Source organism: Tamandua tetradactyla, chromosome 1 (assembly GCF_023851605.1).
Source record: "Tamandua tetradactyla isolate mTamTet1 chromosome 1, mTamTet1.pri, whole genome shotgun sequence".
In the NCBI taxonomy this organism is placed as follows: domain Eukaryota; kingdom Metazoa; phylum Chordata; class Mammalia; order Pilosa; family Myrmecophagidae; genus Tamandua; species Tamandua tetradactyla.
In genome coordinates this window covers 107248926-107263108 of record NC_135327.1, presented here as the reverse complement: position 1 = coordinate 107263108, position 14183 = coordinate 107248926, and positions in this window count along the sequence as shown.

Below are 14183 nucleotides of genomic sequence, written 5' to 3'. Positions count from 1 at the left end.
GGGTTAGCACACATCTCCATGGAAACAATAAAAACAAGATCCCACCTAGCAATATTGAATGAAGATTAAAGGACATGGCTTTTCTGGGCTACATAATAACTTCAAAAGGTACAAACAGTAAACTTGACAATGTTCCAGAAGAACTAGGAGAGAAGAAAAAGGTAAACCCACAAGTGCTGGCTTATGGGTGCACTCAGATACAGAGAGGATTAAATATTGAGAATTTTGTAACAGAAGAAAATAATGAAATAGGCACTTAAAAATTTTTCTTTTGCCTAAATTGTTCAAGAGGACATTTATAAAACTATTTAGACCTTTATCTATGGAATACAAATAAAAGAAATATCTCTTTCAATGGAGTTTCTTCCAAATATTTAGGGAATAGACAATTCATAAGCTATTTAAGCTCTTCAAGTGCAGAGGAAAAAATGGGTAAATGTTCTAATTTATTTTATCAAATCCATATAACTGTGTGAGAGTCAGGGTTCTCTAAAGAAACAGAACTGACAGGAGAGATCTGTGAATATGAGATTTATAAAGGTGTCTCATGCATCCGTGAGAATGGAAGAGTTCAAAATCTGCAGGGTAGGCTGTGAAGGTGGCGGCTGCTGTGAAGGTGGCGGCTCCAGTGAAGGCTCTGGACCAACTCCACAGGAGAGGCTTGTTGGCTGAAGAATCAATGAAAAAGTCTCTCTCTCTCCTTAAAAGCCTTCAATTGACTGGATTATCTCATTGTGGGAGAAATGCCTTAGTCGATGGCAGATGTAATCAGCCACAGATGATTTAATCAACCAGCCACGAACTATCCTTGCAGCAAAGGTCAGGCCAGTGCTTGCCTGACCAGACAACTGGGCATAATTATTTGGCCAAGTTGACACCAGAACCTAACCATCACAAACTATAATACCAATAGTTAATACAAACAGCCTTCCCTATTCCCCTTGAGCACAGAAAACCTCAGACCAGTTTTTCTTAGTAAGACTTTGTAAAAATAGTCCTAAATAAATGCCACTTAACTAAATTCTTCAGTAAATTAACATACAATCACACTATGATCCAGAGTTTTAATTGCAACAACAGAGTGTGCTCTCACTTTAGAAGAAATGCAACTATTAAATGGAGCTCCCAGTATCTCCCCAGGCCATAAGAATAGGAGCAAAAACTGAAGCTGGACACGGTGCCCTCACTTTGCCCTGAGGCTGTCCCAGTAAAGAATTCCTGCCCACACTGCTGAGGTGGGTAGCTCCCCAAGCTGGGCTTCTCAGCGACCTGATTTGCCAGGTTGGAGCTTAATGGTTATTTGCTTCTCCCTGGCATTTATTTTGAAATTTGCTTATTCTAGCTTATGTGTTGGACTTATCTGTAAGGAACTCTAGAAAAATGAGTTTCTACCCTCAAACTTGGGAATTCACAAATTTGTAAAGTGTAAACTTCCTCAAACATAAGAAGGTTGCTCAAAATCTGGTTACTATACAAACCAAGCAGTACTTAGTCCATTAATTCAAGGATAATTTAATATTAGAAAAATATGAAAAATGATCATATTAAAGCCATTATCTATTGGAAAAATATTTAAATTCAACATCAAGTCTAGATGAAAAGATAGTAAATTAGTATTAGAAAGAGTTTCTTAACAAAATATGGCATGTTTAGCTTAAAATAAAACCAAAAACTATCTAATAGTGAAACTATTATATTAAAAATCACTTTTATCACCACTCTGTCATATAATGTCATTTTAGAATTTCTAGCCAGTGCAATAAGTTAAGAACTATGAGTGATAAAATTGGGTCCAGAGAGAAAAAAAGTACGAGTATTTGCAGTTATGTTTTTCTATTTGGAAAAAACAAGAGAATCAACTGAAACAAACCAACAAACTCTTAAAATAGAGTTTGGTAAGTTGGCTGGTTAGCAAGACAGTAAACAGGAATGGAAAGCACTTCAGTTTAAAAGCAATATATGAGAAATACCATGGCTAGAAAACCCCACTCAAAAGTATAAAATGACTAGGAAAATCTTAAGATGTTTATGTAATAAATCTTCACTAAGAAGAATAAAATATTTCAATAAATGGAGATGCACTTAATTTGTTTGGATTAAACAACTTAATTTTATTCTTGATTCTAACCATTTTTTTCAGTAAATTTAAAACAGGATAATTTTCAGAAATTGAATAAGTATAAACTTCATTGGGATGAATTAAGTTTCTGTGCTACAAATGAGCATGTAATTAATACAATAGTGCCAGGAATGTATTTATGGATAGCCTTATTTATTTATTTTAACTTTTTTTGCATGAAATATATATATAGAAAAAAGCAATGAATTTCAAAGTACATTGTAACAAGTAGTTATAGAATAGAGTTCAGAGTTTGGTATGGGTTACAGTTCCAGAGTTTTAGGTTTTTCCTTTCAGCTGCTCTAAGACACTGGAGACTAAAAGAAATATCAAAATAATGATTCAGCAGTCATATTCATTACTTAAATCCTGTCTTCTTTGCTATAACTTCACCTTCTCTTTTGATCTTTCTCCTAATCTTTAGGGGTATTTGGGCTATGCCCGTTCTAATTTTTTCATGTTTGAAACGGCTGTTGATGATATGGGATAGGGGATGGAACTAGTTGATGTGCTGGAAGAGGTGGCCCCTCTGGGTTTCAGGACTTATCTGGCCTAGGAACCCTCTGGAGATTGTAGGTTTCTGGAAAAAAGTGTGTGAAACTTTTGTAGATCTCAGATAGAGCTCTAGGTGTTCTTTATGTTTGGCAAGAATGGTTTTGGTTGGGGTTTGGCAAGGCACAGCAATACCTAGCTGAAGCTAGTGAAAAAGTAGCCTCCAGAATCACCTCTTGACTCTGTCAGAACTCTCTTAGCCATTGACACCTTATTTTGTTATATTTCTTTCCTCCTTTTGGCCAAGAAAGCATTGCCAATCCCATGGTGACTGCTTATAAAAAATAAGCGAATAAAATAAAATTTTTCTCAATTTCTCAAGTGCTGCCAAAAATTAATGCTGCGGGTATGACATAACTATTCATGCATTACAAAATAGATTAATTTGGATAAAGTAAATGTTTACAACTACTTCTGAAATACTAATCCCTGCTCTGAGACTTTTTTTGCTTAGAAGAATTTTAAAATACAGTATCCAGTCTAGTACCAATGGGTATTACATCGCAGAATTTGAAAAGTCTCATTGAAATATGAAATAGCATTGTTGAGAAAAGATATTTTACACATCTTCCAAATATCAGTTCTTTCTACTCACTGTAATTCCTGGAATTTGTTATTTGGAATGATCTGGTAGATTACAATTGTCATAAACATTCTAAATAATATTGGGTCTTGTACATCTTCATAGACTATACTGTGCAGTATAAGAAATAAGTAACAATAACAAGAAAATAGTTATGGGTCCTATCTAAAGAATTTTACATATTTTAAAAAGCTCTCATCATTTTTAGGCTGAATGTGACAGTACCTGATATAGTTTATAGTAGACATAAGAGTAAACTAGAGTTTTTGGTGATAAGACCTTCTAGTTTTATAATCAAAGTAAATTGTTAAGTTTCTTTCTTTAATGATGTATAATAGGCTTTACTTTCTTTTGTCTATTATAATATTCATATGAGAAAATCACTGTGCTATGCTATTTAATGGTAGTTCAATTATACACTTGGTAAATTAGAACTATGTTTTAAAATAGTCTATAAAGAAAAAAATAAACATGTTTGCACAAATGCTAGTGTCTGTCTCTTTCAAAGTTAAGGCTTGCATTGTTGGCACATCTAACTTTGGTTTAGCTAATAAATTATTTTTTTTTCAGTCTTCCTGTTTATGTAGTTTTAGTCTCTTAGCTAAGATTAGGTAAAGTGAAATCCCTAGCATTATAAACATATTAACTTGTATATAAACAGGAAGATTCAAAGGAGGTTAGCTAGCCAACAGCTAGACCTACTAATAAATAATAGTCTTAGATTATAAGAGAAACCATCATTAGATTTGATGCATTGGCCAGAAAAGTCTCAATCATTTTATTTTGCTGAGTTTTTCTCTCCACCATGGAAGAAAAGAAAAACTGAATAATGTACACCAGTGAAAATATCCTCTCTAAGAAAAGGTGTTGAATAGATTTAAATACATACCCCCAGAGTTAAGTAAGAAGTCAAGGAGCTAAAACTGCATTTCATTCTGCTAAAGAAACAGATATTTAAAGATTTCCTTCAGGGGCAAAAAACTAGACTATGAAAAATTCACAAAGTTGGTTAGTTAGGGTAAGCATATTTCAGAAGACTTAAAAAACATTGAGAAATTTGTAAATCCAAAGCAATAAACCAGGGCAAGTTATCCAGATAGAGATATTTTGGTTGTTTATTTATGGTATGTAATGTCAAAATTGATGCTACTGATTGAAGATGGTTTGCTCTTTGTAAGGGCTTATTATAAAATTTCATTTCGTTCATATGAATGATGATTTTTCCAGTATTATTTGCTCTGGTACAATGAATAGTTTTCTGATACTTCATTGCAACATTATTGGATAGGATCAGAGATATCGTTGTGGCTCTCTAAAAAAGATATTCTCTGTGAAGAGCTCAATGGTTGAATTAGACATTTCAAACCTGCATCCATGCTAGTGTACGTTATTTTAACCTGCTCAGGTAGGTGATATATATGTTTCTCATGAAGTCATGGAAGGCATCTAAATCACTGTTCTTCAATTGTCTTCCCTAGGCACAATAATTACATTCTTTATTCCATGAAATGGAATACATGTGTCAGGGAAAAGGCGATGGTTCTATGTAGTCTAGCTTATTGTAGCCTATGTTAACTTGATGTTATGGAAGTCCTACTTATCGCCTGCTTTCTCCCTCTACTTGTTTCATATGCACCTACTGTTTCGGTTTGCTCATGTTGCTGCAATACACTGTACCAGAAATGGATTGGCTTTTACAAAGGGAACTTATCAGGTTATAAATGTACAATTTTAAGGCCATGAAAATGTCCAAATGAAGGCATCAACAAGAGGATTCCTTCCCTCAAGAAAGGCCAATTGCATCCAGGGTTTCTCTGTCAAATGGGCAGGCACATGGCTATGCCTGCTGTCCTTCTCTCCCAGCTTCTGGTTTCAATGGCTTCTGGTGGCTCCTGGGGCGTTCTCCCTCTGCGTGTCCAAGCGTCTATCAATTGGTTTCATTTCTCTGCTCTCTGTGTCAGCTCTCCAAACATCTGTTCTTTCTCCAAAATGTCTCCCCCTTAAGTGGCTCCCATATGCAGACTAAGTCCCACCCTGAATGCGGGGTCACATCTCCATGGAAACAACCTAATCAAAAGCTTCTACCCAACAACAGCTCTGCCCCCACAAGATTGGATTAGAGGAAAATGGCTTTTCTGGGGATAACAGTTTCAAAGCAGCACCCCCACTTCTGACTAAATAAATGCAACTTCATTAGATTTTTTCTGTTGGTAGCAGGGGTAAAATGGTCTCTGCGCTGGTGGAAGCCCAAAGACTAAACAGGTTGCCACTTAGCCTCACCATACTGATGGTAGGTAAAATTGTGTGCCTTACTTTTTTTTTTCTTTTTTTATTAATTAAAAAAAGAATTAACAAAACAATTAGAAATCATTCCATTCTACATGTACAGTCAGTAATTCTTAATAACATCACATAGTTGCATATTCATCATTTCTTAGTGCATTTGCATCGATTTAGAAAAAGAAATAAAAAGACAACAGAATAAGAATTAAAACAGTAATAGAAAGAAAAAAAAAAAACCCTATACCTCACATGCAGCTTCATTCAGTGTTTTAACATAATTGCCTTACAATTGGGTAGTATTGTGCTGTCCATTTCTGAGTTTTTATATCCAGTCCCGTTGTACAGTCTGTATCCCTTCAGCTCCAGTTACCCCTTCTCTTTTTTTTTTTTTTAATTAACGGAAAAAAAAGAAATTAACCCAACATTTAGAAATCATACCATTCTACATATGCAATCAGTAATTCTTAACATCATCACATAGATGCATGATCATCATTTCTTAGTACATTTGCATCGGTTTTGAAGAACTAGCAACATAACCGAAAAAGATATAGAATGTTAATATACAGAAAAAATAAAAGTAATAATAGTAAAATCAAAACAAAACAAAACAAAACAAAACAAAAACCTATAGCTCAGATGCAGCTTCATTCAGTGTTTTAACATGATTACTTTACAATTAGGTATTATTGTGCTGTCCATTTTGAGTTTTTGTATCTAGTACTGTTACACCGTCTGTATCCCTTCAACTCCAATTGCCCGTTATCTTACCCTGTTTCTACCTCCTGCTGGACTCTGTTACCAATGACATATTCCAAATTTATTCTCGAATGTCCGTTCACATCAGTGGGACCATACAGTATTTGTCCTTTAGTTTTTGGCTAGACTCACTCAGCATAATGTTCTCTAGGTCCATCCATGTTATTACATGCTTCATAAGTTTATCATGTCTTAAAGCTGCATAGTATTCCATCGTATGTATATACCACAGTTTGTTTAGCCACTCTTCTGTTGATGGAGATTTCGGCTGTTTCCATCTCTTTGCAATTGTAAATAACGCTGCTATAAACATTGGTGTGCAAATGTCCATTTGTGTCTTTGCCCTTAATTCCTTTGAGTAGATTCCCAGCAATGGTATTGCTGGGTCGTATGGCAATTCTATATTCAGCTTTTTGAGGAACCACCAAACTGCCTACCACAGTGGTTGCACCATTTGACATTCCCACCAACAGTGGATAAGTGTGCCTCTTTCTCCGCATCCTCTCCAGCACTTGTCATTTTCTGTTTTGTTGATAATGGCCATTCTGGTGGGTGTGAGATGATATCTCATTGTGGTTTTGATTTGCATTTCTCTAATGGCCAGGGACATTGAGCATCTCTTCATGTGCCTTTTGGCCATTTGTATTTCCTCTTCTGATAGGTGTCTGTTCAAGTCTTTTTCCCATTTTGTAATTGGGTTGGCTGTCTTTTTGTTGTTGAGATGAACAATCTCTTTATAAATTCTGGATACTAGACCTTTATCTGATATATCATTTCCAAATATTGTCTCCCATTGTGTAGGCTGTCTTTCTACTTTCTTGATGAAGTTCTTTGATGCACAAAAGTGTTTAATTTTGAGGAGCTCCCATTTATTTATTTCCTTCTTCAGTGTTCTTGCTTTAGGTTTAAGGTCCATAAAACCGCCTCCAGTTGTAAGATCCATAAGATATCTCCCTACATTTTCCTCTAACTGTTTTATGGTCTTAGACCTAATGTTTAGATCTTTCATCCATTTTGAGTTAACTTTTGTATAGGGTGTGAGATACGGGTCTTCTTTCATTCTTTTGCATATGGATATCCAGTTCTCTAGGCACCATTTATTGAAGAGACTGTTCTGTCCCAGGTGAGTTGGCTTGACTGCCTTATCAAAGATCAAATGTCCATAGATGAGAGGGTCTATACCTGAGCACTCTATTCGATTCTATTGGTCGATATATCTATCTTTATGCCAATACCATGCTGTTTTGACCACTGTGGCTTCATAATATGCCTTAAAGTCCGGCAGCGCGAGACCTCCAGCTTCGTTTTTTTTCCTCAAGATGTTTTTAGCAATTCGGGGCACCCTGCCCTTCCAGATTAATTTGCTTATTGGTTTTTCTATTTCTGAAAAATAAGTTGTTGGGATTTTGATTGGTATTGCATTGAATCTGTAAATCAATTTAGGTAGGATTGACATCTTAACTATATTTAGTCTTCCAATCCATGAACACGGTATGCCCTTCCATCTATTTAGGTCTTCTGTGATTTCTTTTAGCAGTTTTTTGTAGTTTTCTTTATATAGGTTTTTTGTCTCTTTAGTTAAATTTATTCCTAGGTATTTTATTCTTTTAGTTGCAATTGTAAATGGGATTCGTTTCTTGATTTCCCCCTCCGCTTGTTCATTGCTAGTGTATAGAAATGCTACAGATTTTTGAATGTTGATCTTATAACCTGCTACTTTGCTGTACTCATTTATTAGCTCTAGTAGTTTTGTTGTGGATTTTTCCGGGTTTTCGACATATAGTATCATAACGTCTGCAAACAGTGATAGTTTTACTTCTTCCTTTCCAATTTTGATGCCTTGTATTTCTTTTTCTTGTCTAATTGCTCTGGCTAGAACCTCCAACACGATGTTGAATAATAGTGGTGATAGTGGACATCCTTGTCTTGTTCCTGATCTTAGGGGAAAAGTTTTCAATTTTTCCCCATTGAGGATGATATTAGCTGTGGGTTTTTCATATATTCCCTCTATCATTTTAAGGAAGTTCCCTTGTATTCCTATCTTTTGAAGTGTTTTCAACAGGAAAGGATGTTGAATCTTGTCAAATGCCTTCTCTGCATCAATGGAGATGATCATGTGATTTTTCTGCTTTGATTTGTTGATATGGTGTATTACATTAATTGATTTTCTTATGTTGAACCATCCTTGCATACCTGGGATGAATCCTACTTGGTCATGATGTATAATTCTTTTAATGTGTTGTTGGATATGATTTGCTAGAATTTTGTTGAGGATTTTTGCATCTATATTCATTAGAGAGATTGGTCTGTAGTTTTCTTTTTTTGTAATATCTTTGCCTGGTTTTGGTATGAGGGTGATGTTGGCTTCATAGAATGAATTAGGTAGTTTTCCCTCCAATTCGATTTTTTTGAAGAGTTTGAGGAGAGTTGGTACTAATTCTTTCTGGGACGTTTGGTAGAATTCACATGTGAAGCCATCTGGTCCTGGACTTTTCTTTTTAGGAAGCTTTTGAATGACTAATTCAATTTCTTTACTTGTGATTGGTTTGTTGAGGTCATCTATGTCTTCTTGAGTCAAAGTTGGTTGTTCATGTCTTTCCAGGAACCCATCCATTTCCTCTAAATTGTTGTATTTATTAGCGTAAAGTTGTTCATAGTATCCTGTTATTACCTCCTTTATTTCTGTGAGGTCAGTAGTTATGTCTCCTCTTCCATTTCTGATCTTATTTATTTGCATCCTCTCTCTTCTTCTTTTTGTCAATCTTGCTAAGGGCCCATCAATCTTATTGATTTTCTCATAGAACCAACTTCTAGTCTTATTGATTTTCTCTATTGTTTTCATGTTTTCAATTTCATTTATTTCTGCTCTGATCTTTGTTATTTCTTTCCTTTTGCTTGCTTTGGGATTAGTTTGCTGCTCTCTCTCCAGTTCTTCCAAGTGAACAGTTAATTCCTGCATTTTTGCCTTTTCTTCTTTTCTGATATAGGCATTTAGGGCAATAAATTTCCCTCTTAGCACTGCCTTTGCTGCATCCCATAAGTTTTGATATGTTGTGTTTTCATTTTCATTTGCCTCAAGGTATTTACTAATTTCTCTTGCAATTTCTTCTTTGACCCACTCGTTGTTTAAGAGTGTGTTGTTGAGCCTCTGCGTATTTGTGAATTTTCTGGCACTCCGCCTATTATTGATTTCCAACTTCATTCCTTTATGATCCGAGAAAGTGTTGTGTATGATTTCAATCTTTTTAAATTTGTTAAGACTTGCTTTGTGACCCAGCATATGGTCTATCTTTGAGAATGATCCATGAGCACTTGAGAAAAAGGTGCATCCTGCTGTTGTGGGATTTAATGTCCTATAAATGTCTGTTAAGTCTAGCTCCTTTATAGTAATATTCAGATTCTCTATTTCTTTATTGATCCTCTGTCTAGATGTTCTGTCCATTGATGAGAGTGGTGAATTGAAGTCTCCAACTATTATGGTATTTGTGTCTATTTCCCTTTTCAGTGTTTGCAGTGTATTCCTCATGTATTTTGGGGCATTCTGGTTCAGTGCATAAATATTTATGATTGTTATGTCTTCTTGTTTAATTGTTCCTTTTATTAGTATATAGTGTCCTTCTTTGTCTCTTTTAACTGTTTCACATTTGAAGTCTAACTTGTTGGATATTAGTATAGCCACTCCTGCTATTTTCTGGTTGTTATTTGCATGAAATATCTTTTCCCAACCTTTCACTTTCAACCTATGTTTATCTTTGGGTCTAAGATGTGTTTCCTGTAGACAGCATATCGAAGGATCCCCTTTTTAAATCCATTCTGCCATTCTATGTCTTTTGATTGGGGAATTCAGTCCATTAACATTTAATGTTATTACTGTTTGGATAATATTTTCCTCTACCATTTTGCCTTTTGTATTATATATATCATATCTGACTTTCCTTCTTTCTACACTCTTCTCCATACCTCTCCTGTCTTTTCGGTTCTGACTCTAGTGCTCCCTTTAATATTTCTTGCAGAGCTGGTCTCTTGGTCACAAATTCTCTCAGTGACTTTTTGTCTGAGAATGTTTTAATTTCTCCCTCATTTTTGAAGGACAATTTTGCTGGATATAGGAGTCTTGGTTGGCAGTTTTTCTCTTTTAGTAATTTAAATATATCATCCCACTGTCTTCTAGCCTCCATGGTTTCTGCTGAGAAATCTACACATAGTCTTATTGGGTTTCCCTTGTATGTGATGGATTGTTTTTCTCTTGCTGCTTTCAAGATCCTCTCTTTCTCTCTGACCTCTGACATTCTAACTAGTTAGTGTCTTGGAGAACGCCTATTTGGGTCTAATCTCTTTGGGGTGCACTGCACTTCTTGGATCTGTAATTTTAGGTCTTTCATAAGAGTTGGGAAATTTTCAGTGAAAATTTCTTCCATTAGTTTTTCTCCTCCTTTTCCCTTCTCTTCTCCTTCTGGGACACCCACAACACGTATATTTGTGCGCTTCATATTGTCCTTGAGTTCCCTGATACCCTGTTCAAATTTTTCCATTCTTTTCCCGATAGTTTCTGTTTGTTTTTGGAATTCAGATGTTCCATCCTCCAAATCACTAATTCTATCTTCTGTCTCTTTGAATCTATCATTGTAGGTATCCATTGTTTTTTCTATCTTTTCTACTTTGTCCTTCACTTCCATAAGTTCTGTGATTTGCTTTTTCAGTTTTTCTATTTCTTCTTTATGTTCTGCCCATGTCTTCTTCATGTCCTCCCTCAATTTATCGATTTCGTTTTTGAAGAGGTTTTCCATTTCTGTTTGTATATTCAGCATTAGTTGTCTCAGCTCCTGTATCTCATTTGAACTATTGGTTTGTTCCTTTGACTGGGCCATATTTTCAATTATTTGAGCGTGATCCGTTATCTTCTGTTGGCGTCTGCGCATTTAGACAGATTTCCCTGGGTATTGGATCCAAAAGTTTGGAAGATTTTTCTGTGAAATCTCTGGGTTCTGTTTTTCTTATCCTGCCCAGTAGGTGGCGCTCGTGGCTGTGTGCCTTACTTTTAAAACAGAAATAGACTCTTCATCTCTGTGTGTTTTTCAACAGTAATGTGAACTATTCTGTTGAAAGTTTTTGACTAAACTAGTTGTGGGATTCAGTTGTTTGGATTGACCAACTCTTATGGCAAAATATACTTTGCTTCATTCTGTTTTTCAGACAGATCTGTTTTCCTGATAGAAATTCTTATCACCAAAGAAAAAACATCAGCTAACTTTTGAACATTTTCTCAGATATGATACTTTTTCAGTAATCCTCATTAATGTTGAAAAATGTTGACCTTGACATATGGGAGATTTAACACTATGTAAAGTCTGTAAAATCCCAGGCTTTTTCTTAGCTGGTCTGTCATTGTCTTTTAGACAGTGATGCATAGCAAAACTTTCATTACCCTTGAAACTTGGCTCTTAAACTGAAATATGAAACAGCTGTGCTCACAATAAGAGGCTATGATTGAAAAGGCATCTTTATGAATGGGGTAATTGAAATTATATGACTTCATTTCATACATTTATGGCAATGTACTGGATCTTTACAGTAAATACACTTGGATAGCTATAAGCTTTTCAGCTATGGTCATGGATCATTGGATGTTGGGATTGGTTCATTCTTGTACATAGAGAAAATAATGGTCATGAGCATATGTGTGGTGTGTTTGTGGAAAAATGAAAAATACATAAAACTAAATGGTAGTTAAAATTTGGCATCAGGCCTAAAATAGGGAATACACTATGACAAGCTTTAAGCTTTTTAACTTCCTGGAAGAAGGACAAACATGTACAAAGGAAGCAATTGTAAGACATGAGAGACTCCAACGGGATACATATCTAGTTTAATGCTCTCTGTGTTCCTGTGGTGGGAAGTCAAGGCTCTTTCATCTGTTCTTTCTCTCATTTCCAAATCAGGAAGATGAATATAGTAATATTGATGAAGGTAGGGACAAAATCCCTCTGAGGGATTCCTCAGAGGCATTATGGATAGCACCGCCAAGCATAGGCGTTTCCCTGCAAAAAATGCAGAAGGCTAAAAGCTCAGGTGTTTATACATGGCTTCTTGATTAGATTCTGTCTTTTTGGAGTTATAGTCCCTCTCTTCAAGATGAGCTCTTATTTTGGATTCACTTTCTTTTTCCCTCCCAGAAACTGAAGAGGGCCCTTAGGCTTCCTCCTGTCTGGGAGAAAAACATTTGCCCCTCACTTCCACGGTAAACAGAGGGAGCCCATGCAAAGCCCAGCAGGAAGAAGACCTGGGTTGAATAGTTTAGATGACTGTTCATGGCCTGAGGGAGAAATGTTCTCTTTTTCAGCATGCTTTTCCTTAAGTTCATCCTACTCATTTTTTCTCTTTTAGAGTGCTACAATCTCATGGACCTAGATTAGGGTGTGAGTTGAGGGAAATGGGATTGAGGAAGCTGTTTAGTCTTTTTCTAGGGAGGCTTTAGCTCTGTCTTTAACCTATAAGAGCCCTCTGCTAGTCCAATCTAACCAAGCTTGCCATGGCTAGGAATTTCAAATGTGTTTGGATCAAAGCCTGTACTTCGGATTTTGGATCCCCTTTTTCTCAGTCCATGCACATACATGCAATTAAAAGAGATATGTTGGGGTGAGGAAGGATGTGACAAACACTCAGTGGAGGACTCTGGAATCCTAGCCATCTCTCCCCATCTTGGATATAATGTTAGTATCGTGTAACTCTCATAGACCTTTATGGCACTTAACACTCTCTTGTTTTACTCTTGTACATATTCAAGCTATATCTTCTGTTATAGATTATATCATGTCCTTCTCTCCTCCCCAAAGACATGTTCTCCCTTGCTCTTGTGGATGTGAACCCATTTGTAAGTAGGCTCTTTTAAGATATTATTAGTTAAGGTGAGGACAAACTGAATCAGGGTATGGATGTGAATTCATTTGTGAACAGGATTTCCAAAGATCGTATTAGGCCAAGCCCTGGTCCAATCAACCATTAAAGAGGAAGTCAATGATGGAGATGCAGTTATGGAAGAAAGATCAGTGGAAGATCCTTTCATCTGATGGCTTAGCGCCTCCTGAATTGTATGGAAGACTGACAAAGTTTATGAGAATTTTGTATCAGTAGAAATGCTGTCGGTCTGAACTGAAAGAGACAGAGATTGGGTGAAATGAAGGAAGAAGGACTCCAAGGGTAGAATCATGGAAGCAGAGGTATGAACCAAAGAGATTATGTTAGGGTTTAAAGAGATCTCTCCCTGTACTTGGAGAGGGTAGGGCTTTAGCCCTGGCATTTGAAATGGATGTAGCTTCTGTCCTGGTATTCAGGAAGAGCGCAGCTGTTCAGAGAGAGTGAGGCCAATGCCTCTGTGCTTGGAGGAGTTTGAGGCTGCCACTCTAGCAGGCCAGAGGACAAAGTATGAAGCCACATATTACTCTCGACTTTCAAATCTAATGGAATTTGCCCTCCTGGATTTTAGATTGTTGGAGACCCATGATTCCCATTTTTCTGTCAATTTCTCCCTTCTAGAATGGAAATGTCTATCTTATGCTTGTCCTACATTGTATTTTGGAAACAGATAAGTAATTCTCTAGGTTTTCCAGGTCCACAGATGGAGACGTATTTTGCCCGAGTTTGAATCACTCCCATCACTGATTTTGGTGACAGTTTGGACTTAGAGTTGTTACTTATATGATTTAAGGCTTTGGGATGTTGGCATGGGTGAATGTATTTTTCATGTGGGAAGGACTTCTTTTTTTTGATCCAGAGGGAGGGTTGTTAGGGATTGAATCATGTCCCACCCAAAGATATGTTAAAATCCTAACTTGCAGTCCTATGGACTGAACCCATTTGTAAATAAAATCTTTGAATATCCTATTATGA